Source organism: Trematomus bernacchii, unplaced genomic scaffold, assembly GCF_902827165.1.
Source record: "Trematomus bernacchii unplaced genomic scaffold, fTreBer1.1, whole genome shotgun sequence".
NCBI classification, from domain to species: Eukaryota; Metazoa; Chordata; class Actinopteri; order Perciformes; family Nototheniidae; genus Trematomus; species Trematomus bernacchii.
The window spans coordinates 188,212-213,542 of NW_022987587.1; the positions used below are offsets into that span (position 1 = coordinate 188,212).

At 42.6% G+C, this 25,331-nt stretch overlaps 1 long non-coding RNA gene and 1 pseudogene across 1 annotated transcript; both read left to right on the forward strand.

Annotated features, from left to right (window-relative positions):
- LOC117480948 overlaps positions 1-23,689 on the forward strand; it is a 29,561-nt pseudogene extending 5,872 nt beyond the window's left edge.
- LOC117480959 lies at positions 3,819-5,307 on the forward strand. The gene is made up of 3 exons (XR_004555693.1): positions 3,819-3,953; positions 4,252-4,390; positions 5,107-5,307. It is a non-coding gene; the product is annotated as an uncharacterized LOC117480959 (long non-coding RNA).
- Positions 23,690-25,331: the final 1,642 nt, after the last annotated feature.

Here is a 25,331-nt window from a genome sequence, read left to right on the forward strand (position 1 = left end):
AAAGTTAAACAAGTACAAACCACAGACTGTCTGTCATGGCGAATACAGTCGCTGGTTTATTTATGTCTGTATAGGCCGTTGTTGTGAGTGTGGACGGTCGGAGCATATATTGCGTTAGCTTAGCCAATCTCCATCTAGAAAACACGCATTTTAAAAGGTTTTTCGCCTGCCGTCTGTCTGCAGACTTGTCAAAGCATTAATTCATGGATTTTACTAACCGGTATCAGTATGTTGTTACTTCGGCATCATTTTGAAACGTGTATTACAATTAAATCACGGTCAAATATGTTCATCTTGTTGTAGCCCCCTTGCCAGCGATTCTCTCTCTAGTTTAGCAAACTCAGCCCGACTCAGCCCTGTTTGTTGGCCCCGATAGAACCACGATTTTGTCGGGCCAGAAAAGAGGTGAGAAAGTAGCCCCGGGCCGGAACTAGGCCAAGTGGAAGCGCAACCAAAAACGTGCTGTTGGGTTGTGTGCTCTCTGCAGGACAGTGTCTGTACTCAAAGATTGTTTATGAAATGAAAGCTTTACTCTGTTTTTGTTGTCCAAACGACGCCAACAGAACGATACGTCTTCTTTCCAGCAGATGGCATAAATGTTACATCATCCAGTTCAACTGTCATCCACATATTAATAATTCAAAACAGAAATGTGTAAGATATGGCTAGTAATTGACTATTTCAACTAGGGCTGTCAAGTTAACACGTTAATAACCCCACAAATGATTTTAACGTGCGATTAACGCATGTATATTTGTCCTCGGCCCGCCCCGTAGTTTCAGAGCCCAAAGGCTTGACGTTGTTGTTGTTAGTTGGATGGTGGGAGATTCTAGCGAGAGATATGGATAAAAAAAAGGTGTTTTAAACAGCAAGCCAAGCCCACAGCTGATGCTGACAGCCAGGCGTGCCGGATTCATTTTAGAAGTGGGGGGGGCAAAAAAATGCGTGTGTATGGCCCAATCCCAAACCACGCCCTACACACTCCCCCTCCGTGACGGAGTGAACTCTGTGGAGTGACACATGAGGCTCCCTCCTGTCAGATGGAGGGAGTAAATACAGCGGCAAGCTTTGGGACAAACTCCCATCTCTCCGGCAGAAACAGGAAATGCCGTAACTGTATGTAACAACGGTTTCAAATCAGCATCTCTTTGACAAAAAATGTAAATTAATAACTCAAATAAAACTCCAAACATCTTTAATTGTGTTAATTTTTTGTAAAGCTCTTTTAGTTTTAAACCTGATGTTTATAAGCTTCTTAGTTTTTGCAACAGTCTGTAAATATACACAACTTTATAATAAAATGCACACATTTACCTTTTTCTAGACTAAACACAGGTAGCCTATGATCCTAAGTTAAAAACATATGAGGTTATCATGAGGTTGTTAACATCGCAGTTTATCAGTGGGTTATTGATTCTGCGTCAGTCTTAGGACAGTCATACATTCCTATGAAGTCTTCATGGACAACATAATCAGCTGATCGTACAGTCAGAGACAACTGTTCATGGAGGCTTTGGGCACTTTTTCCAGTTATTAACTCCGGTATTAACAAAGCTATCATCTCCACATTTTGAGAAAGTTACAAGCCGTTTGACAGCAGCAAATCTGCATATTTCACAGAAGGCCCGTTTAGTGGTTTTGCAAATAATTAACCACTCTCTGTTTTTGTACCATTCTGCGTTGAAGTACCTTTCTCTTTGCCCAGACGATCTAGCGGTCTCCTTTTTTTCGACAGTCAGCTGTACCCGCCTCAATGTCCCGACAACAAACCTCCAAGCAGTCGGAACCAGCCTGTTTCGGTTCAACGACGGCGGTGGGGGTGGCCTTGACAGTCTCTGCGGCCGCAGAGTTGCTGCTTTTGGGTTTATCTGGCTTCGCTGGTTCTTCCTTTACAAGCTTCAAAAATGCCTGTAGCTAATGAGATTGAATATAACAATAAAAAATAACAAAAAATACACAGCTAGATCAGATCGCATTTTAGATGCAACTTTAGAGTAGAGGGGAATTATTGAAACGGGATTTGTACAGTGTTCCGCGGCATTCCGCGCCCTTGCTGACAGCCCCGCTCCTGCCGCTTGTTTGCGGCAGACCACGCTTGAAAGTTTGTCGGGGAGACGCATGGACACTTCTACGAGCAGCAAGCTTTTAACAGCGATAGCTAAATAGGTGGCTACAGCTTAACATTGTGGAGGACGAGGGGCTGCGTTAGATAATTCGGATCGCATCCAATGTGTCGACTGCACATCACAGCGCATTATTTTGACCCACAGTGCGAAAGTCTCATGCTTTAACTGAAGATGAAGACAGAGGAGCGGCATTTCGCCGACAACTGTAAACAGGCTTGTCTGTTTGAGCAACTGGCAGAGTGCACTGCAGAGAAGTAGACAGGGTTGGGAGAGAGTGTAAGAGAGAGAGGTTCCAGGTGGTTGTATTGAAAATATTCAGGAGAACATTTGTCATTGTTCAGAGGTTGTTGTGTTGAGAATATTCAGGAGAATATTTGTCATTGTTCCAATGATAATAAACAAACATTTGCATAAAGCATATTTGTCCACTCATATGTTGATAAGAGTATTAAAAACTTGAAAAATATGCCTCTAAGGTACATTTAGAACAGATACAAAATGTGCGATTAAAAATTTTAATCTACTGACAGCCCTAATTTCAACCAAATGTGAAGAGGTTACAGTTTTCAGGCCATGTCCAATATGTTTATGTTTTGTTTGATTAAATCTACTGAAATTGGCATTCAATACAAATGTATTGCACAATAGCTGTGCTTTATTTTAACTGAGCTATGCCTGTGGCAAGCTATTAACAGGCATTACACTGTGCCTTGTCTTTTTCTTTTTTAGTGTAGTGGAGCCTCACTTAGAGCGTTTACCGCGATCCATCTTTGGTGTTAAGTGACTGAGCACGTGAACTGTCTACGGCAGTGGTGGGCGGGGGGAGCCTCGCTGCGGGGCAACTGTGGACCTCTGTCGCCTGTCAGCGCAACTTACATGATGCCGTTTAAAAAAATGAAGGGCGGTGCCGGCCGTCAGCGTACCGAGCCGGCCGTCAACGGCCCGCTGACGACCGGCCGTTCTGTGATTCTCCAGAACACACTGATGGCCAGTCCGCCGCTGAATTCCACCGGGTCGCCGCGGCGCAGACGGACCCGGTGGAATACAGGGTCTACCGCGTTTAGGAACCGTTAAGCAGAACCAAAATTGTGTATTTTGTATGGTTACCCGGTACCCGGCATTTTCTTATCGGTTCCCAACCCTAATCGCTACTTTGTTCAAGTAGTTCTCCATTACCTATTTGCTTTTTCCTGCGTACCGGACCCTATCCTGCTAGCCCGTTTGCTACCAGCCTCCAGCCGTTGGCCGTCAACAATCTCGCCAACTCCCTGCCGTCAGCTGCACAACACAGCTACGGTGGGAAAAAATGTTTTTTTCACGAACAGTTTCTTAGCTGTCTACCTACAGGCTGACACCATCCCTGACTCCACCGTCACCCAGAATGTTTCCCCTACTGACCTGGTCAACACCTACATCAATGCTCTCTCCTCCTGTCTCAACCAACTCGCTCCAATAAAACCAAGTATGTCTCTTTCACTCACTCGGCCCCCTGGTACACCGATCATCTCCGTTGCCTCAAAAGGAAAGGTCGCCAGCTCGAAAGACATGCTAAACGAACTGGTCTCACTATCCACAAAGACATTTATAGACTGCACCAACAGCAGTACAAAGATGCCCTCAACAGTGCACGCTCCTTCCACTACTCCTCTGTAATACAATCTGGCAGCAAAATTAAGCCGTATTAATATTTAACTTTGAACTGTTTCCTGTTTCAGATCAAAGTGTGTGACACCTGTCAGCACACAGAAAGGAGTAAAAACCTGGCCAGGACGGTCCGGCCCATTAAAGTGGACGCACCTTGGGAGATCGTTGGGATCGACATTATAGGTTTTTGCCTTAATTTAATTTCCTCAAATTATATTTATCTGCTGTTTTATTTCTTACTAAATTGTACGTTGCCTTACCTCACCTTACCTCACCTTACCTTACCTTATCTTACCTCACCTTACCTTACCTCACCTCACCTCACCTCACCTCACATTACTTTACTTTACCTCACCTCACCTTACCTCACCTTACCTTACCTCACCTCACCTTACCTTACCTCACCTCACCTCACCTCACCTTACCTCACATTACTTTACTTTACCTCACCTCACCTTATCTTCCTCTTCCTCTTCCTCAGGGCCTTTCCCAGAGACGCAGCAGGGGAACTCTAACGTCATAGTGCTCATCGATTACTTCAGTAAATGGCCCGAAGCTTTTCCGGTTCAGAGGACGGACGCTCTCTCTGTCGCAAAATGTATTTCCAAATGCATATACAGGTAGATACACTTCACAAGATCACCTGTAATCACACTTTACCTGACCAGGTGTTTGAAGCCTCATTCATGATATGTGAATCTTAAAGAGGCCCTATTCTGTTTTTGGAGATTCTCCCTCTAGGATGAGAAAAATAAAGAGCTTTTTGAACATTAAAGCATGGAGACATGTCACATATTCAATGTGTCGCTATCTCAAAGCAAAGGTAATCCTCCAAAATATCCTAAACAATGCCCATATCCACAATAGGTTTTCCTGGTTTTAACCACATTCTAGTAATGCCATTCTTGTTAGCAGCACTCAGGGTTCAAAATAAATATTTTACTTAGAGGAATCATCGAATATTAAGATTCAAAGTTAAATGGAAAGTCTATCTGAAAAACTTTTCGTAAAAGTCCATGATCTTCCTGCCAGAAAGGATTCAGTGATGTCCAAGACCAGAATACTGTGTATATATATAATCTGAAAATGATTCGCCTCGAGGCACCCACACTGTCTCCCATTTTCCTTCCCTTTCACATGTGTGTTTTTGTTAGAAAAATCTCACTCGTCACCGGCTTGGTCTTCAATATCAGGATCCATGTATTTATTATCCTCTCAAGAATGGAAGTAAAATCAGAAAGAAAATCTGACTTTTTCTAAAATGCAACCATCAGGACGCAGAAATAACAATATTTTTAACCTGAAATTAATCTCCTCTTCTTCTCTTTTCGTTCAGGTTTGGTGCCCCTAAAACAATAGTGTGCACGCAGAACGCTGACTTCTGTGATGAGGTGAGATTATTAAAATACTGTAAATAAATATTAAAGCACAGATGTAAACACCCATGCTGCTGTTTTCACAACATACGATGATACTTTATTATCAGATAAAGTCTGGAAGGTTTTTTGCATCACTGCAGGACCATTTGCAACTTAAAACAAGGATAAACATTAAGAGAAGAAACAGAGATTTCACATGACACTAAAATCACTGTATATCAGTATGTAGTGTCTCTACTTTAAAGAGTCCTCTCCTGCTGATGTTCAGGTGTATATCAGTATGGAGTGTCTCTACTTTAAAGAGTCCTCTCCTGCTGATGTTCAGGTGTATATCAGTATGTAGTGTCTCTACTTTAAAGAGTCCTCTCCTGCTGATGTTCAGGTGTATATCAGTATGTAGTGTCTCTACTTTAAAGAGTCCTCTCCTGCTGATGTTCAGGTGTATGTCAGTATGTAGTGTCTCTACTTTAAAGAGTCCTCTCCTGCTGATGTTCAGGTGTATATCAGTATGTAGTGTCTCTACTTTAAAGAGTCCCCTCCTGCTGCAGTTCAGGGGCCTCATTTATAACGCCTTGCGTAGGATTGACGTAGGAAGGTTGCTTACGTAGTACAAAGCACAAAAATAGGTACATACATTTTCCACAATTTTCCGATTCACAAAACATTGCGTACCGGCGAGGGAAGTGCGTACGGCACTCCCTACGCCTGTTTCCCTTTATAAATCACAATCGACTTGTAACGCCCATATTTGCCTATACATAGTCAAAGAAACGCCCATTCATTCATTCATTTTGACTGACTGCATGAAGAAGATCGCAGGAAATGACGATAGAACAGCTAAAAAAGACATCTCACACCGTGTCAGATTTTGGTTATTGTGGGGAGGTCGAGATAAATAATATTGTTTGGTGGATGCAGTTTGAACCAGAGTAGCAGCATGGAGGTCGGATCGTCACCAAAATAAATAAATAAGTGGTCCGAAAAAAGTTAATGACAAAAAAAATACACATAACCTTCCTCAGGCAGTGTGTTTGTCCCGGGGACAGGAGACACCCCCTTGATGAGAAACTCTAAGAAATGATGGGGGAATCCCTCCGGAGTGTAGTCATGACGACTGGATCTGAATTATTTTTGTTGTATTTGGTGGTTTGTGTTCCAGCTGTCGATCAGCAACTATATATCCATAATCCACCAGTTAAAGGAAATACAACTAATGTGTTGTGTTATATTAGCTGTACAATTTACCACATATGGTGTTCTTAGTTTCCATACCTCCTGTGTTTTACGAGCGACTTATCAAGTCTTGGCAAACGGCATAAAACACGATTAAACGTGATAGTATATAAAACCATGCTCGTATCTACAACCTATAGAAATGCAAAACGACGTCAGTTTAGACGTAATTCTGTCCTCCTGCTTACCGCATCATTTATGAGAAAACATTTCATAACATTAACACAACATATTCGAGGTGGTTTTAAATAACATATCCGTATTTATTTATTTCTCCAAGTTATGTTTTTGTGTGCACTGAGGAGTCTCAAACAGGCGTTTGTTTAATCATTTAAAGATTGGCTTTAATCAATGTTTGAAAATGAATTCTTCATATTTGATAAATGAGAGGTAACATTTTATTTATGGTATTATTTCCACATATTTCTCTCCATTCTTCCTTCTGCCAACGGTGTCGCAGTTTCTCGTCTCTCCCGTTTGTGTGGTTAGTGCGTACGCATGGGTTAGAGTTTGCGTGGAGGACCGCACATTTTCCCGTCAAGTTAGTATTTTATAAATCGCAAACATTGCGTAGAAACTGACGTACGCCATTTTTTGAGCGTATATCCCTTTATAAATGAGGCCCCAGGTGTATATCAGTATGTAGTGTCTCTACTTTAAAGAGTCCTCTCCTGCTGATGTTCAGGTGTATATCAGTATGTAGTGTCTCTACTTTAAAGAGTCCCCTCCTGCTGCACTTTAACTTAAATAAAAATAGTAATACCACCGTGTGTAGAAATGATCAACACAATACAAATAAATCCAGCATTTAAATGTGATAAACACATGAATGCATCAATGATTATAATCAAAACATATCATATATATTATTCTGAATGTGTCAATCTGCATATTGAGTACTTTTACTTTTGGAACTTTAACTATGTTTTGATGCCAATACTTTTGTACTTTTACTTCAGTAACATATTGAATGCAGGACTTTTACTGTAACAGAGTATTCCTACACTCTGGTATTTCTACTTTTACTCAGGTACAAGATCTGAGTACTTCTACTTTTACTCAAGCACAAGATCTGAGTACTTATTCCACCTCTGCAGCTTACAATAAGTGCAATCAACCACGAGGATGCAAACTCCGAACAGCACGAATCCTGCAAGAACATCAGCTTCAGATATGCCAAACATTTGTAATTGCTATACAGATATTTGATTTGTTTATTTATTTGACAATTGCCAGGTTTCTCACACGCACCAAGCCCTGGCAGCACATCACCCCTACTCTCTTCAACCTCCACTGGCTCCCGGTCAAGTCCCGCATCACTTACAAACTCCTGCTCCTCACCTAGAAATCCCTCCATGCCCTCTCCCCTCAGTACCTCACAGATCTCCTCCACCCTTACATCCCGTCCCGCACCCTTCGATCCTCAGACTCCGGTCTGCTCTCCATTCCCAATTCACACCTCCGCACCTTCGGGGACCGTGCCTTCAGTGTCGCTGCCCCCACCCTCTGGAACTCCCTCCCTGCAGAAATCTGCAACGCCCCTTCTCTCAACATCTTCATATCAACCCTTAAAACTCATTTGTTCAACATCGCCTTCCAACTATAACTCACTCCCCCCCCACTTACACTTCCATTTCTGCCCCCTGTTTTATGTTTATGTTTTTTTATGTTTTATGTCTTGTCCTTGTATGTTTCTTTGTAAAGCGACCTTGAGGTTGAAAGGCACTATATCAATTCAAATTATTATTATTATTATTATTATTACAATTACCTCAAAATGTACACAGAGGGTTCTAAGAACAAGGAAGAGTGTGTTGGAGTTGGTTTATATCCCAGACTTTAAAATATCGATCTCAAAAAGAGCGTCTGATCAATTATCAGTGTACACAGCAGAAAGGCTGGCAGTAATAATAGGATTACAGTGGGTTGAAGAGGTCAGACCAGATAGCGTGGTGATATATAGATTCATTGTCCATATTAAAAAGCATACACTGTATGCCATAGTCAACAACAACTGCCAGAGAAGACATTCTCATAGAACTGAATCATAGCCTGTTAAGACTTCACAGAGGCGGTATAGATCTGCAGTTCTGCTGGCTGCCTGCACATGAGGGGGTGAAAGGGAACGAGTGTGCTGATAAATGAGCAAAAAGTGCACTACAAAAGGAAATCACATTACCAGTTCAACTTGGAAAAGGAGAAGGAAAAGCAGTGATTAAGAAGAAAGGGATGGAGATCTGGCAGAAAAGGTGGGAGAAAGACCAGAAAGGCAAAGAGTATCATAAAGTTCAAAACACAATCACAATTAATATTTATAAAGAAAGAAACAGAAGGGAGGAAATCATGATAGCTAGACTCAGACTAAATCACACAGCATTGAATGGTACTCTGTATGTCATGGGGAAAAGTGACAGTGACAAGTGTGGGAGCTGTGGAGTTAAAGAACATGTGGAACATATATTATTACATTGTGACATCTATAAAGCTGAAAGAGAAAAACTAAAGGATAAAGTGATAGAGGCAGAGAGGGAATGGAGTGTGGTTGGTATTCTGGGAACAGAAGGAGAGGGAGGAAGAGCTACCAGAAAGGCACTGTTTACCTTTCTGAGGGAAACTGGGGTAGGACAAATAATTTAACATTAGGCTAGAATAGATCATGGATTGTTGTTTTGTTTTGTTTTATTTATTTATGTTTTTTGTTTATTTATTTATTTTTGATTAGATCATAGATATACGTCCATGAGTTAAGAGATGGAATGATATGATGATTCACACTCATGTACAGTAGGTGGCGGTATGCACCTTAAAGTTGTTTGCAATCCGCCAAAAACTGAGAGAAGAAGAAGAAGGAGGAGGCGTCTTCACCGGAAGTGAAGTTCCCAGCTCTTTCTAACCTGGATCCACGTGGCGTCTCGTCGCTACGGTTCTCTCTCTCTGTGTTCCTGATAAAGTGTGTGTGAGCTCCAGCACTACTGATCCATCATCTGTGTGTCTGGATAAACCTCCGAATAGACTCTGTGCTCTTTTTTCTGGAGCGTTTACCTCGGACTATAGGAGCTAGCTTAGCATGCTAGCTGGAAACACGTTAGCAACACTAGTCAGATTGAGAGTTTGGTGAAGAGAGAAACGGTGTGTTTAACGGAGTTTGCAGGAAAAGGTGATCTAGTAAACATGAGTAAAGTCCAAATGCTGCTGTCGTTGAAGAAGCAGCGACTCACTGCTGCTCCTGAAGATATATTTGCTCTGTTTGAAAAAACGATAGCAGAGCTCGAGGAGGAGCTGTCTCTTTCCAAAGAGGAGAACGAGAGACTCCAGAAACTACTGGACGCTGTTTTACAGCCTCAGCTTCGGATACACAGAGCAGGTCTGTTCCCTTTACTCTTCATTAACACTTTAAAGCAGAGGTGTCCAAACTACGGCCCGGGGGCCAAATCCGGCCCGCTGGCCATTTTGAATTGGCCCTCAGCTAATTCAAAAAGTATAATGAAATATGGCCCACAAATGAAACTTTTGCTTTTCTTATATTGTACTTCTTAATACTTCCCAATAGCCGTAGCGCCACTTTACTGACGTCGGTGAAGTGTTCAAATCTGGATCAGTTTTTATCAGATCCGTTGCAGCCCCTTTTTTAGAGATTTGGGTATGGAGGAAAATAGAGAGGGTTGTGTTTTCTGACACTTGGTGAGTTCCCTGGAACACTGGGGACACATATTCATGTATAAAAGACGTACAAAAGTGCATTTTGCATGATAGGTCCCCTTTAACTGATGAGGCAATATACCTCACCTTTATGAGTGCCCCAGCCCTTCGTATGTTTTTCTGTATGTGGCCCTCGGTGAAAAAGGTTTGGACAGCCCTGCTTTAAACTCTTTTGGTAACACGTTAAACAATTTGGTAACACTTCTGACTGTTTATTATTGCTGGGCAACGATTAAACATTTTAATCATGATTAATCAAATTATTTTCTGCGATTAATTGAATTGTTATGCACTAGGGGTGTAACGGTTCACAAACATTTCGGTTCGGTACGTACCTCGGTTTTTAGGTCACGGTTCGGTACATTTTCGGTACAGCAGAAAAAATGATCACAAAACATAAAATATCTTTTTGGGGTTTTTAATTATTATTAAACTGTGAATAATGTATTCACTCAAATAAATAGAAAATATGATAAAATAGACATTAAGGTGCAGCATTTCGATGAACTGAAATAATCTGTATTTGAACTGTACTGTACTAGTACCTAAGCAGCCAGCTTGACATTAGGACTTGCTTGCTTGTCATTGTATTTTCATGTTTTTTTAAAGAAAAATTAACTTGTCCACATTGCTTGCCGAAAGGGCAGATCTGCTGGCACTAACAATGTCTCCTGCTGTGGAGAACACCCTCTCGCTAGGGACAGAGGTAGCAGATACAGCCAGGATAGCGCATTTGCTAACATGGCAACATAAGGATATTTGGCGTTTGTAATAGCTTTGGCTCGGTCTGAACTTTTTGCGAGTGTTGGAGGCTTAAATGCTAGTGGGAGTTGAGTTTGCACTTCAGTCTTTTTTCTTTTGGTACCGGTGATATTCACGTTCGGGGGATGCCTTTTCAAATGAGTGTGCAAGTTTGATGTATTGCCAGCCGCGTAACCAATTTTAGTTGAACAATGCCGACAAACAGCTTTGGTTCGGTCCACCTGTCTTTGTCCGTCATCCTTGTACGTAACTGCAAAACCAAAATGTTCCCAAACCGGAGACTTCAATGATGCTGGAGGATTTTCGAGCTCAACTTTATTTGCATTCGCCATTTCGACAGTTCCTCAAATTACTGACTACATTTGAACGCATCCCTGTGACCAGCTCTCATAGTATGCCTCTCGTCCAATGATATGACTTGGTCGCTCTACACACGTGTACCGAACCGAAGGGCCCATACAGAATAATTTCGGTACAAATACGTATACTGTTACACCCCTATTATGCACACAATTCAATAATGAATTCAAAAGTAGTGTTTTGCTTACTTTTATTTTGACAAGTCTGCAGAAAAGGCGAAAAAAAACACACACACCTCCTCATCCCTCCACCGCTCCCATGTTTTTTTTTGTGTTGCCATAAGTTATTCTCTCTCCGTTGGTGCACGGGGCTAATGCTAATGCACTTGTGCGTTAGCATTTTTTCGCTCAGGGGTCATTTAGACGCTTCTTATGAGACTTGTGTTTTTGTTTTGGAAAAAATGGTTCGCACTGTCAGTTAGCTGAGTTTATTCTCGTTAATCTGGTATGACACATTAATAGGTTTTGAAATATTAAAAACAGTTTTGTGAAAGAAAAAAAAACCTGCAGCCCCCTCTACCGGGGGCTCTCGGGCTAAACCGGTTAATGCAATTCCATTGCTGTCTTTCTAGCAAAAGTGGTATATTCTTTGATCCATCCGGCCCAAAACAAATTTGCTATGTACTGCACTTGAGTATGTATCTTGCTGATGGAATAAGCCTGGGGGCAACGCAGGTTTGACCTTGAACTGCAGCAAATGGCTTGGTGTGAGAGGTTCCAAGTCATTTGGATCATTTGACACTGTAGTTATTGGTCGGCTGTTGAGAATTCCTTCAACTTCACACAGAACTGTTGAAAGGCTTTCGTCGTCAAGTGTTTGTTGTTTTGTGATGGATAGCAGAATTTTCTTTACAAGCCAGATTAGTCTTTCCCATACTCCGCCATGATGTGCTCCGTAAGGAGGATTGAAGGTCCATTTCACATCCTTTTGCCAGGGATGCAAACTTGTCACCTTTCGGCGAAATTCGCCGTTTTGAATCCAAAATAGGACGTTTGTGTGATTCATGTAGATCTGCAATACAAATATTTTTGGGGTATGGGGGGGGTCTGGGACCCGGAGTAATCTGCGGCCGTGAGCTGTTATGTGCCATCATGACACGCATGGTGTTCTTTTTTTATATATTATAATGAAGCGCGAGCTGTGTGCTCGAGTCTTCCTGCCTGTCGGCTCTGCTCATGGATGTATAATAAGGCTCTGCTGCTCCGGGATGAGGGTCTAGCTTCAGCAGCTACATTACCTACGGTGCGTTCGTTAATATTAACTGTGCGGTCCGGAGTCACTGTGGCACAGACTGGATCGCTGGTGAACAGCTGAACGAGCCGTTCAGGTGTTCAGAGCAGAGCTCCCTGTCGGAGCGGCAGAGCGTGATGTGCACTGAAAAGTTTTTCTGTCGCAATATTATTTAAGGAATCGTTGAGCTAGCTAACTAGCATACATTGTCACTATCTGCTAACGTTAGCTTTAGCCTTCGTTTTCAAATAGTTATTTTCATAGGCTATAAACGGAGGTGGTATAAGTATATATCTTGTACTTGAGTAAAAGTAGAAGTACCAGAGTGTAGGAATACTCTGTTACAGTAAAAGTCCTGCATTCAAAATGTTCCTCAAGTAAAAGTATAAAAGTATTATCATCAAAATATAGTTAAAGTAGCGACAGTAAAAGTAGTCATTGTGCAGATTGGTCCATTTCAGAATAATATATATGATGTGTTTTATAATGATTGATCATGAAAGTGTTCTCAAAGCTGGTAAAGGTGCAGCTAGTTTGAATGACTTTGTATACTGCAGGGTAGCTTGTGAATTTACTCCAGGTGGAACTAAAGTCTGATTTAACACTTGATTATATTTACCATCATTCATCCACATCTGTAAAGTAACTAAAGGTATTAAATACATGTAGTGGAGGAAAAGTACACCAGTTACCTCTGAACTGTAGAGGAGAAGAAGAACAAAGTAACAACACATTGAAATACTTAAATAAAGTACAAGTATCTCAAGATTGTACCCAAGTATAGTACTTGAGTTTATGAATTTAGTTACTTTACACCACTGGCTATAAAGATAGAAAGACTAAGCCTTGCACAGAGGCATGAAAATACATTTTCAAAATGCTCAACAGTGCTGCCAAAATTATAAACTGACTGCTACACAATTAAAATAAATGCTTTTATACATTTCTATTAGATGTGACTCTTTGGCGTTTCTGTTATTATGAACTGCTTTAGTTGTTCTGACTGCTAAAATCCTCTGTTATTCCTCATTTTAAAGCTGATATTCCGTGGGGTCGGGGGGCTCGGATCCTTGTCACCTTTTTCATACCTGATGAGTTTGCATCCCTGTTTTGCTGGAGGGCTTGTTCTATTTTGCTCAGATTCCACTCTTTTATAGATTCCTTCAGCTATCTTTCAGTGGCAACGCTATTAGTCCCATTGTCTGACCTCATCTCCAATACTTGGCCTCTTCTGCTGATGAAACGTCTGCAGGCATTAATGCATGAATCTGTATCCAACGAATGAGCTACTTCCAAGTGCACCGCTCTGGTTGTTAGACAGGTAAAGATAACTCCATATCGTTTCACAATGCTTCGTCCTCTTTTCACTTCCAGGGGGCCAAAGTAATCCACTCCAACATATGTGAATGGTGGTAGGTCTGGTATAATTCTGTCTGTTGGCAGATCTGAAATGTTTTGTTCTCCTGCATTTCCATGCATGCGTCTGCACACGGTGGGTGTTTCTCAATGTAGAGGACGCTTCCTTGGTAGAACAAGTCCCTCCGAGTCAATTCCTTCTGAAGCGAGGCAAAAATCCTTCCTAGCCTCGGAAAACGAAGAATGGTGGAACAGGCTAACAGGTGTGCGTCATATGCGAGGCCCGCCTTAAATGGAGCGCGATTTCCGCCAAAGATTTTGGAAATTGGTCCGTCCGCAAACTAAGCATTGTGGGGATTTTAAGACCGCAGAGGCTACACATGTGCAGCCTCGAAATTTCCCTCAGCGAAGGACGCCGGCCTCGGTAGAATTCCAAGTATCCTGGACATTGGAACAGTCCTTCGGCGGCACTCGATGACGTAGTATCCTTGAAATAGTGGCTCTGGAGCAGCTTTCCTCGACATTGAGATACACCCAGTACATTCAGATATAATTTTTGAATGTTTTATATCCATGTCACGGGAAGAAACTCATCTAACTGATCCTTTTTTATTTATCTCTTCTCCACATCGATTCACATCGTGAGGTGACACAGAATCGAAAGGTACCCTCATTATCACTGAATTATACGAATTTGCGACGTTATAAACAAAAACAGACATCAAAACAGGTGACGCTAGGTAGCTAAAAATGCTAACATTTTTACCTTGGCTCTAGTCTCTCCAAAGTGGTCTTCAATAGGCGCGTTCACACCAAGTACTTTTCCCACAGTAGTTCCTGAGAACTTTAGTTCATGAGAGTTCTTTTAGTTCTGACGAACTGTTACGTTCCTTACTGGGCTAGGGGAACCAGAGGGAAGTAACAACATATGAAAAGACCAGGAGAGAGAAAAAAAGAGAGGAAACTGAGATATAAAGCCACAAAGTGAGGTTTTAATGGATAAGTTAAAAGGGCTCACCAGCCAACTTGCAAAGCAAACCAAAATAAAACAATACACGAACAAACTGGAGCACATCTCCTAACACTTCACAAAATCACAGGCCTCACACAGAGACAGAGACATGCTGCACACATGCAGCCAGAGGAGAAGGAGAGAGCGACTGCAGCCTTCCTCAGGTCCTATATGGAGGTCCTGATTGGGGATTGGGAGCACCTGGGGGAGAGGCTGCACCTGGAGACAATCAGTGAGAGAGAGAGAGAGACACACAAAAGCACACAAGCACCAACTGCGGCACGTAACACCCCCCCCCATAAAACACACGTTATACTGCCCACAAGCAGCAAACACCGGAGCAACACACACATCACATGGAACACACACATCACTCACTGAACACAGATCCACATCGCTCTGAGCCAGGTCCACAGCCACCGCTTCAGAGACGGGAACACCCACAGCACTGTCACAGACGGACGCAGAACTTAACTGCAACTCACCACTCTGTCGCATTGCAACTGGGTGCTGGTCTCTTGGCTTTTCCACAGACCGCTTGGAAGCTGCCACCTGCTTCTTCCGAGCTACACACTCTGCCACTAGATGACCAGAGTCAAGACAAAAGAAACACAATCTCTTTTTCTTGGGTCCTGGAAGAGAAACAGAGTGAGCATGTGTGGCACGCCTGTTACAAGCTTTCCGGAAACCAACACGATGAGGAGAATCGCTCTGAGCCAAAACACCACTGTGCATTAACACCAGCTCATCCGCCATGGCGGCAGCCTGCTGCAAGGAGGTTATTTTTCGTTCATTTAAAACAACAGTATGTTCTGGGACACAGTTTTTAAACTCCTCCAGCACTATGAGATCACAAACTGAAGTTAAGTCGTCAGCCTTTGATGCCTTACACCATCCGTTGAATAGCTTTCTCTTCTCTATTGCAAAGTCTACAAAAGTTTGGCCAGGTGTTTTCTTTAGGCCACAAAAACGCTGTCTATAAGCCTCAGGCACAAGCTCATACACTTTGAGAATAGCGCATTTAACTTTTTCGTACACAATACAATCTTCAACAGGAAGAGAAGAGCAAACCATCTGAGCCTTACCAACTAACTTGCACTGTAACAGTATGGCCCACACATCTTTGGGCCAGTGCAAAGCAGCAGCAATGCGCTCAAACACAACAAAGTATGACTCAACTTCAGACTCACAAAATACTGGAACCAGCTGAATGTTGTTACCAACATCAAAAGGAGCATCAGAACCTGACAATGGTTGTGTACCCGAAGAGGACCCCACTGAACCTGTCTGCAGCTCTAGCTGACTCATCCTGAAAGCTGTGTCTGCATCCAACTTCCTGATCTCCAGCTCCCTCCTGAGCTGAAACTCTCGCTCACGCTCCTTCTCCCACTGGAGACGAGCTAACCTCACTTTCAACCTGGCATCTAATTTAGAACCAGTATGAGAGGACTCACCCAACACAAGGGAGGCCATACTAAACACAAACTAATTTGCAATTACTCGCCAGCTACAATTAAATCACCTCACTCAACAGGCAAATATATCTGATGCTACACAAAAATGTACTCTAGTCTTCCAAATAACAAACTTCCCCAGATCCTGCCTACCACAACTTACCTAACTATCTTCTGGAGCGTGCCGGGCTCGAGGCGACTTTAAAGGCAAACATCAGCGGCCGAAACCCTGAAACGCCTGCCCCCAACAGGGACTAAATCCCCACCCAGGATTACCCCGAAAATAAAAAAGGCAAAATAATAAATGAGTGCCTGAAGGAAGGACTGATTCAGCCCAGCTAGACACTCCCCTGTCTAAACTGAGGAAGCTGTTCAACTGATTGGGGATTGGGAGCACCTTGGGGAGAGGCTGCACCTGGAGACAATCAGGGAGAGAGAGAGAGAGAGACACACAAAAGCACACAAGCACCAACTGCGGCACGTAACACGAACTAAAGCAGATCGCGTTCACACCAAAATGAGTTCCTGGGGGTGGAATAGGCAAATGAGCCGCTGACGTCACTTCTTCTTCTGCTTAGGTTTTCCTGGCAGGCTGCAAACAACTTCACGGCGAGTACAGTAGGTGGCGGTATGCACCTTAAAGTTGCAATCCGCCAAAAAACCGAGAGAAGAAGAAAAAAAACTTCCGCTTCCGCTGGATGCTTCTGTTTACCTTCCGACCTCAGACACGGTATGGAGTTGACGTTTTGATGGTCGTGTTATACAGCTTCGTAACGGAGTTATTTAAGCCAATAACTCAGCCACAAATACAAATACAGATCGACCATTCAAATGCAATAGAAATGCTGAGTCGGAGGCGAAGGCGGTTAAGAAGCCTTAACAAAAGGATTAGACGACGAAATCACACGCGATGGACATGTTTCGCCGTTGTACAGCCGAGGATGATGGCCGTTATCACGCCCAAAGAACAGCAATGGTACGTTCATTAAATCACATTAATACTATCTAATGTAGGATTTATGGAGTTATGTAGGGCTAATTTGTGTCTTTGTATGTGTTCCAGATATGCGAATACTACGGAACTCTGGGTGAACAATAGAACGTCGGCCTGGTGGGAGGTGGTGCCAACGTGTGCAGTGGATCGAAGATTTCCGAATGTCCAAGGGCTCTTTTCAACTCCTCTGTATTCGCCTGGAAGCAACGTTGTGGAGAGGCATCTGAACAGCATGGAAATTGTAAATTGACAATAAAGCTGATATTTTTTACAGTGCATTTGGTTCTCTTTTATTTACCAGTCAACAGACACAATTACAATAGTGCAGACACACCTTAGTGCAAAGATTAAATGTCAGTATCAAAACAGTACTCATACTGTATATTTGTATATTAATGAGTATATTATGTTAAATGTGTGTTAAAGACAATGGGATGAGGTTGAAAGCTCTTTAAAAACGTTTGTATACATACATGTTAACATACATGTTAAGCATGCACACCTGAAGAACTACGTTACACACAGGTTAGTCTGTGTACCGTTGCACTGCTGCTGGTTTAAACAAAGACAGTCATGATGCTAGTGCCGTGCATGTAGGTTCCCTTTTATTTATCAGCAGCAGATCAATAAGTGTCAGTAGTATCAAAACAATATAATAACAGTGGCAATATATATATATATATATATATATATATATATATAATAACAATAGGTAGGCTCAGCAGCAGACACACCTTTGTGCAAAGTTAGGTGTCAGTATTAATAACAGTGGCATATATATATAATCACAATAATACAAAATTAACTGTCACAGGTGTAGGCAATTTGGGGTGAAGTGTCTTGCCCAGGGACACAACGACATCCTGACTGCAGTGGGGTTTGAACCTGTGCTCCCCTGATCCGAACACCAACGCACCAGACCACTGCACAACACGCCTCCCAACAAGTCATTGTACAGTTTATCAACGACAAGTTTTTCTTAATTTTTGTATTGAAGGCCTGTTGGATTTAATCAGCTCGCTTAGCACTGCCAGAAGCCCAGCCAGAAAGGTATTTTGTTGCTCCACCTCGATTCCTGGGCCTTGTGTGAATGCAGCAGCCGTTCGTCGTGCATCTCCTTGGCACGCAGGTCCTCATTCTCCTTGCTGACCATGGCACGGCGGGCCATCGCCATGATGGTGTCAAGGAAGCTGTCATCGCGTGCCCACTTTCCTAAGGTGAAATATGCAAGATACAAGATCAGTTTAATCGCAACAACGACACAACATTGTCCAAATCTGTCTCTGCAGGCACACAACAGGAGGAACACAGGGAACACCTTTGATTTGACTATTAACATTTTAAATGGTGAAGGCACTAGCAATTGGGGGATGGAGGGCTCTCAGGACATGATAGGGAGGCGTGTGGCGCAGTGGATAAGTGCATTGGTGTTTGGATCAGGGGAGCACAGGTTCAAACCCCACTGCAGTCAGCATGTCGTTGTGTCCCTGAGACACTTCACCCCAAAGTGCTCCTGTGGGGATTGCCCACAGTATTGAGTATGTAAGCTTTGGATAAAAGCGTCTAACAAGTGACATGTAATGATTCAAAAAGCTTTTGAATATTGAATAACAAACCAATGTGGTTTACTTGTTATCCACAGTTTAGCTGCTAAATGTTTTTTAGCAATGCTTTTCTTTGTGCTCCACATATCTAAATGTATAAAGTGTGTTTTCACCTCCGTTCCCTCCTGTTTGCTGCAGTATGGCAGCAGCGGTCAGGATGGTAGTCCTGAGGGTGTGGAGCTGCCTACTCTCAGCGGGGGGGAACTGAACGTGGAAACTGTGTTTCTCTGAGGGATCCTCCATGTAGTCTGAGAAGCCTTCTGAGGAAACAAGGTCAAACTATTTAGGATAATACAAGGAACAATGTTTAGGCAGTAAATAGAATTTCAATTACATTTCTACTTAAATGTGCAAAAATATTAGAACATCAGTCTTTGTGGCATGCAGGTAATCAACTGTTTAAGCTTTTACCATTAACATGTAGAATGAATGTTGCAAATTACTTGAAATTATAGCAACTACAATCTATTGTTTACCTCAGTGTAGCCACAGAGGTCCAGCTAGCATGCTAATTGCTAACGTTATATTATCGTTTTATCCCGGAGGGGAAAACTAGTTTCTAATCCTGAGAGAAACACCTCGCCTGAAACACACGATTAGTGCCATGAGTTAGTGAAGCAAATTACAGAACATTGCACACTTATCAAGTCAATACGTGTTTATAGCGGGCACGGCTGAGAATAGCTAGCTAGCTAGATGTTGTTAGCCAGCTTGGACCTAACGTTAGCAAGTTCTAGCATGGCTAGCTCGATCTACTGAGCAAATAAAAGTACATCTAAGACCAGTATTGTGCAGATTAAAACAGTGCAGTGCATGTATTTTATTTTACCTTCGTAGTCGTCACGACATGACTTTGCCAGGTCTGCTAACTTTGCTGATCCACTGAAACTGCATGCAGTAGAAGCTTCTGAATGCCGCACTTCGCGTCCTCCGAGTAAATCGCCAGAAGCGCCGAGACATCCTCATCAATTCCACCGCTCCGATGATTTATTTAGTGTTGCTATAATAACTGCTTTCACAAAAGTAATCTCTTCGGGTAAACGAGCAAATACAATGGCCGCTTCCAAAAACGGGGGTGGTTTGCATTCCGCACAGCCAATCAGACGTACGAACTTTTTTCTCCCACGACAATCCCTGCTCTGTAGCAGGGGCTGAAAAGCGGGTCGGACGAACTCATTTGAGCTACTTTAGTTCCTGGGGCTTTTTGGTGTGAACGCAAATATATCGTAGTTCTGATGAACTATTGTGGGAAAAGTACACCAAAGTACTCGGGTGTGAACGCACCTTATGGCCTTAAAACGATAAAAACGCCGCTGAAGTTAATCCATAGGTTAATCCAATGTGTCTGTGTCCCTTTGAAATGATTTCTGATAATCCATAAGCATTAAAACTGCTTTTCCGTTTCCAGATGTCAAAGCTAGATATAGGTCCACTCTGATGCAAAATGACATGCGCGAAGCCCCCACCTTTTCTTTTACAATGAGTGTGTGTGGGGGACTCCCCCTTCGATTCTATTGGCTCTAACGGTCAGAAAGAGGTGTCAACCATCAAAATCGAGCAAGGGGGGCCAGATATATGGAAAATCCACCCAAAATGACCCCAGAAATGGTTTATCTTTGCTAAATCTCTCTAAAAAGGTCAAATGTCACTTGTTTTGCATCAATCTTGATACAGGGTACTTATTATATGTTGTACTTTGGATTCCTAAAGCTTTTAGTCTACCTTACCATCATCCAAGGGTAGTTTTACACAGCCGACTGCCAAGAAGCACGTACGAACTGCGCATGCGTGAGTGGCAATAACTCTCCTTACCAGCAGGCGGCGGTAGTAGTGTATTCGTAAAGCTACGTGGTGTGATGTCTGGGTTTGCTTCCCCTGGTGCGAGTTTTGATCGCTCAGTGATGATACTTGTATTTCTAGAATCTGTGGAATCTCAGCTTGCTAGCTGATATATTGTTTGCAGATCTGAGTAATAAGGTAATATTTTACCGTGAGTTCTTTGCTAAGTGGGTTAGCATTTTTTCGCTCAGGGCTAATTCAGAGCCTTTGTATTACCCTTGTGTTTCGTTTAGCTAACAATGGTTAATATTGTCTGATAGCTGAGTTTCTTCCCGTTAAGTGGGTATGACACATTCATAGTTTGTTAAAGGTCCCATGTCATGGCCATTTCTACTGATCATAATTCCATTGTTGAGGTCTACTAAAATAGATTTACAATTTTCCAAACTCACATTGGTATCTCATACAGCATCTCTGTATAGTATGTGTATTCACTCTCTGTCCTACACGGCTTGTTGGAGCTCCTGCCCCCCCCCCCCTCCCTGTGAGTCCACTGTGCTCTGATGAGTCCACCACCGTTACAGCGGAACATCAGTGATTATGTGTTACAATGGCGTTAGTTAGCAACCAGAAAATGACACCAGTAATGACAAACAGATGAGAATGCTGCGTGGGGTCTGGGTGCCGTGTTGGAGGGACGTTGCGAGGCTCGCTGCTGCTCACACAGACTCACAGCCTCGCCGCGTCCCGCCGTCTCAGGCTGAGAAATCCGCAGAGCTGCAGCTGAAAAAAGATTGAGTGTGTGTGAGGTCCATTGGTCAATTTGGACCAATCCGCGGACATAACGTAACGGCTCTGCGGACGTAGCATAACGGCTCCGCGGATTGTCCATTTGGACCAATGAGTCCATTTTGGTCGTCGTTACGTCACTTGGTACCAGGAAGAAAAAGAGAAATCTCCAACGAGGCGTTCTGGGGCAGCATAGACAGGCCTTTTCTGTGTTAGAGTTGTACTCGCTACAGGGTGTACTTTGAGGGTTTGTGACTCTGCAGACCGTTTACATGCATAAAAAGCTACATAACACACAAGGAGACGGGTAATAACTGGAAAAGAATGACATGGGACCTTTAAATGTTAAGAAGCCCTCAGACGCTGTTTCTTGCAAGATGTTGCGTTTTGCCCCCGCGAAAATGTCATTGCAGTATCATTACTTTTACATAAGAAGGTGCTGTACATTTTTCTGTTAATACTTGCGAACGTTTACTTAAATAAGGTTTGAATGCAAGATTTTAATTTGTAACGGAGTATTTTCATTCTATAGGCATAGTGTATCTGTGAACGATGCCAAATATAATTCCTTGTTTACATTGCAGCTACTGCTAAACTGGAACTGGAAAGGGGCTGGGCTACAGAAGGTGAATTGAGACAACAAAAATACACAATAGGTGGGACTAAGAAAGATAATATGAAAGTAAAAACAAAGGCATTAATTAGGGCTGCAAAATATCTCCCATTGTAATGGTGATCAGATTTTGAAATGCTAATACTTAACCGTTTTTTCTGACTGTGTGTTTCCTGTTACCTGCAGACGTCCAGCTGCTGGTGGTGGTTAAAGAAGAGGTTCTCCCTGACCAGCAGGATTGGAGCACCAGTCTGGACCAGGAGGACCCAGAGCCCCCCCCACACATTAAGCAGGAACAGGAGGAACTCAGGATCAGTCAGGAGAGAGAGCAGCTTCAGGAGCTGGAGGAGGCTGATATCACCAAGTCCACTTTCACTCCTGACCCTGTGAAGAGTGAAGATGATGAAGAGAAACCTCAGTCCTCACAGCCTCATCAAAGACAAACTGAACACATGGAAACAGAAGCTGATGGAGATGACTGTCGAGGACCAGAACCAGCCAGGAACTCAGATCCAGAGAGCAGTTTACAACCAAAGACTGAATACGCCACTGGAGACTCTTCTGAACCTGACACTGGAGACTCTTCTGAACCTGACACTGGAGACTCTTCTGAACCTGACACTGGAGACTCTTCTGAACCTGACACTGGAGACTCTTCTGAACCTGACACTGGTGCTGATTGGAAGGAGACCAGAGAATCTGCTTCATCCTCAAAATCACTGAAAAATAGACAAGAATCTCTCAGTGATTCAAGCCGTAGTGCTGTAAAGAAACAATTTGGCTGCTCTGTGTGTACGAAATATTTTGCATTAAGTCAAACTTTCAAAAAACACATGAGAATCCACACAGGAGAGAAATCATACAGATGCTCAGTCTGTAAGAAATGTTTTTCACAGAGTGGAAGTGTAACGGAACACATGAGAATCCACACAGGAGAGAAACCATACAGATGCTCAGTCTGTAAGAAAGCTTTTTCACAAAGTGGACATTTAAAGGAACACATGAGAATCCACACAGGAGAGAAACCACACAGATGCTCGGTTTGTACCAAATATTTTGCATGGAGTCAAAATTTAAAGAAACACATGAGAATCCACACAGGAGAGAAAACCTTTAGCTGCTCGGTTTGTACCAAATCTTTTGCACTTGGAGACTATTTAAAAAAACACATGAGAATCCACACAGGAGAGAAACCATACAGATGCTCAGTCTGTAAGATAGCTTTTGCACAGAATATACATTTAAAGGAACACATGACAATCCACACAGGAGAGAAACCCTTTAGCTGCTCGGTTTGTACCAAAGCTTTTTCACAGAGTGGAAATTTAAAGATACACATGAGAATCCACACAGGAGAGAAACCATACAGATGCTCAGTCTGTAAGGAAGCTTTTTCACAGAGTAGAGGTTTGAAGACACACATGAGAGTCCACACCGGAGAGTAAATATACAGCTGCAATGTTTGTGACAAAAGATTTAAATGGCATGGTTATTTCAAAAGACACAAGTGTGTTGGTCATCAGTCCTCACAACTTAATGAAATTCAAACTGAGGATAACAGAGAGGCATAGCCTCCAATCAGCTGAACACATGGAAACAGAAGCTGATGGAGAGGACAATGAATAAGTCTTAAAGGGCCCATGTCATGGCCATTTCCGCTTATCATAATTCCATTGTTAAGGTCTACTAAAATAGATTTATACTGTGCAATTTTCCAAACTCACATTGGTTTCGCATACAGCATCTCTGTAAAGTATGTGTATTCACCGGTATTCACTCTCTGCCCTAAACGGCTTGTTTGAGCTCCTGCCCCCCCCCTCCCTGTGAGCCCAGTGTGCTCCGATTGGTCAGCTCGGCCACTCTGTTCTGATTAGTCAACCACCAGAGAGGCTCCGCCCATGTCTAACACAGTGTTTTTTCGGCTCTGAGCGGAGCATCAGTTTTTGTATAAGCTAACCTATGTTTGCTAGTTGTTCAGTGTAATATGCCAACCTACTGTGAACAAAAGCTAGTTGTTCATATTAGGCTAGCAATAACGTGTTTACAATTGCAATCTTATACGGTAGTCTGCTACGTGTCGGTCATTCTTTTTAGCTTGCATAAAAACAATGTTTTTCCTAGCATGTCTAGCTATAGGTAGCCCTGTTGTTTAGCTTTGTAGCATACATGCTAGGAAAGCCAACTATAATGTAATTAAGTTTCGCGACTGACCGTACGGTAAATCACCCGGAGTAGGGATGTCCCGATCACCTTTTTTTGCTCCCGATCCGATTCCGATCATTTGATTTTGACAATCTGCCGATACCGATTTTTCCCGATCCGATCTTTAAGCAATGCATTAAGAGAAAAAAAAGGTAACCGATAACGGCTGGTCATCCAACGCGATGAATTCAGCTATCTTGGCCTTTTCACAGTTCTGGGGCAGTTTCTCTTTCCTTTTAAAAGTCTCTGAAAGTGTCGGTTGTTTCAGTGCCGTTACCTGACTGGCCGCTGTGTACTCGTCGTGTTGTTGTTGGTGTTTGTATTAGATTGGTCGTGTTGAACGTAGCTCTGTTCTTTCCACCACGCGGAACCTCCGCCTTGCAAACATTGCATCTGGCTGTTACACTGCCTTCGCTTTCAATTTTATAATACTTCCAAACTCCTGACATTTTCTCTGTCCCGACTCCCGAGGCACCAGCTGAACGTAGCCTCTCGTTAGCTTACTGCTACTATTAGACACTGCGCCGTGCCCACTCTGTTGCCAGATTTGAGAGAAATAAGCAACCAGGTCTTTGAAAACAAGCCCAAAAGAAGCAACACATACATGATGTTGTGTAATTTTAAACCAAAACTAAGGTCTCAGGATGATTTTAAGACGTGAACATGGTCATTTTTGTTTTGTAACATTAAATAAAATAATAAAAATATTTTATAAAAAAAAAAAAAAAATCCCGATCCCCGATCTTTTTCTCCTAATTCCGATCTTTTGAAAATCACGTGATCGGATCGGGACATCTCTAACCCGGAGTATACTGTATATGAGTATTTCGTGTGTGAATGCAGACATTCTTGTGCTATGAGAAACATGTAAGGCCATCTGCTGACATTGTAGTTGATATATGTAAACGCTAGCAACTTCGTTAGCCCAGTTAGCACTGTGTCAATGGCTTGTTCTGTGTAATAAAACCACTATGAACAAAAGTTAGTGGTTCATATTAGGCTAGGAAGAACGTGTTTACAATTGCAATCTTATACGGGTAGTCTGCTACATTCGGTCATTCATTGTAGCTGGCATGAAAACAATGTTTTCGCCTA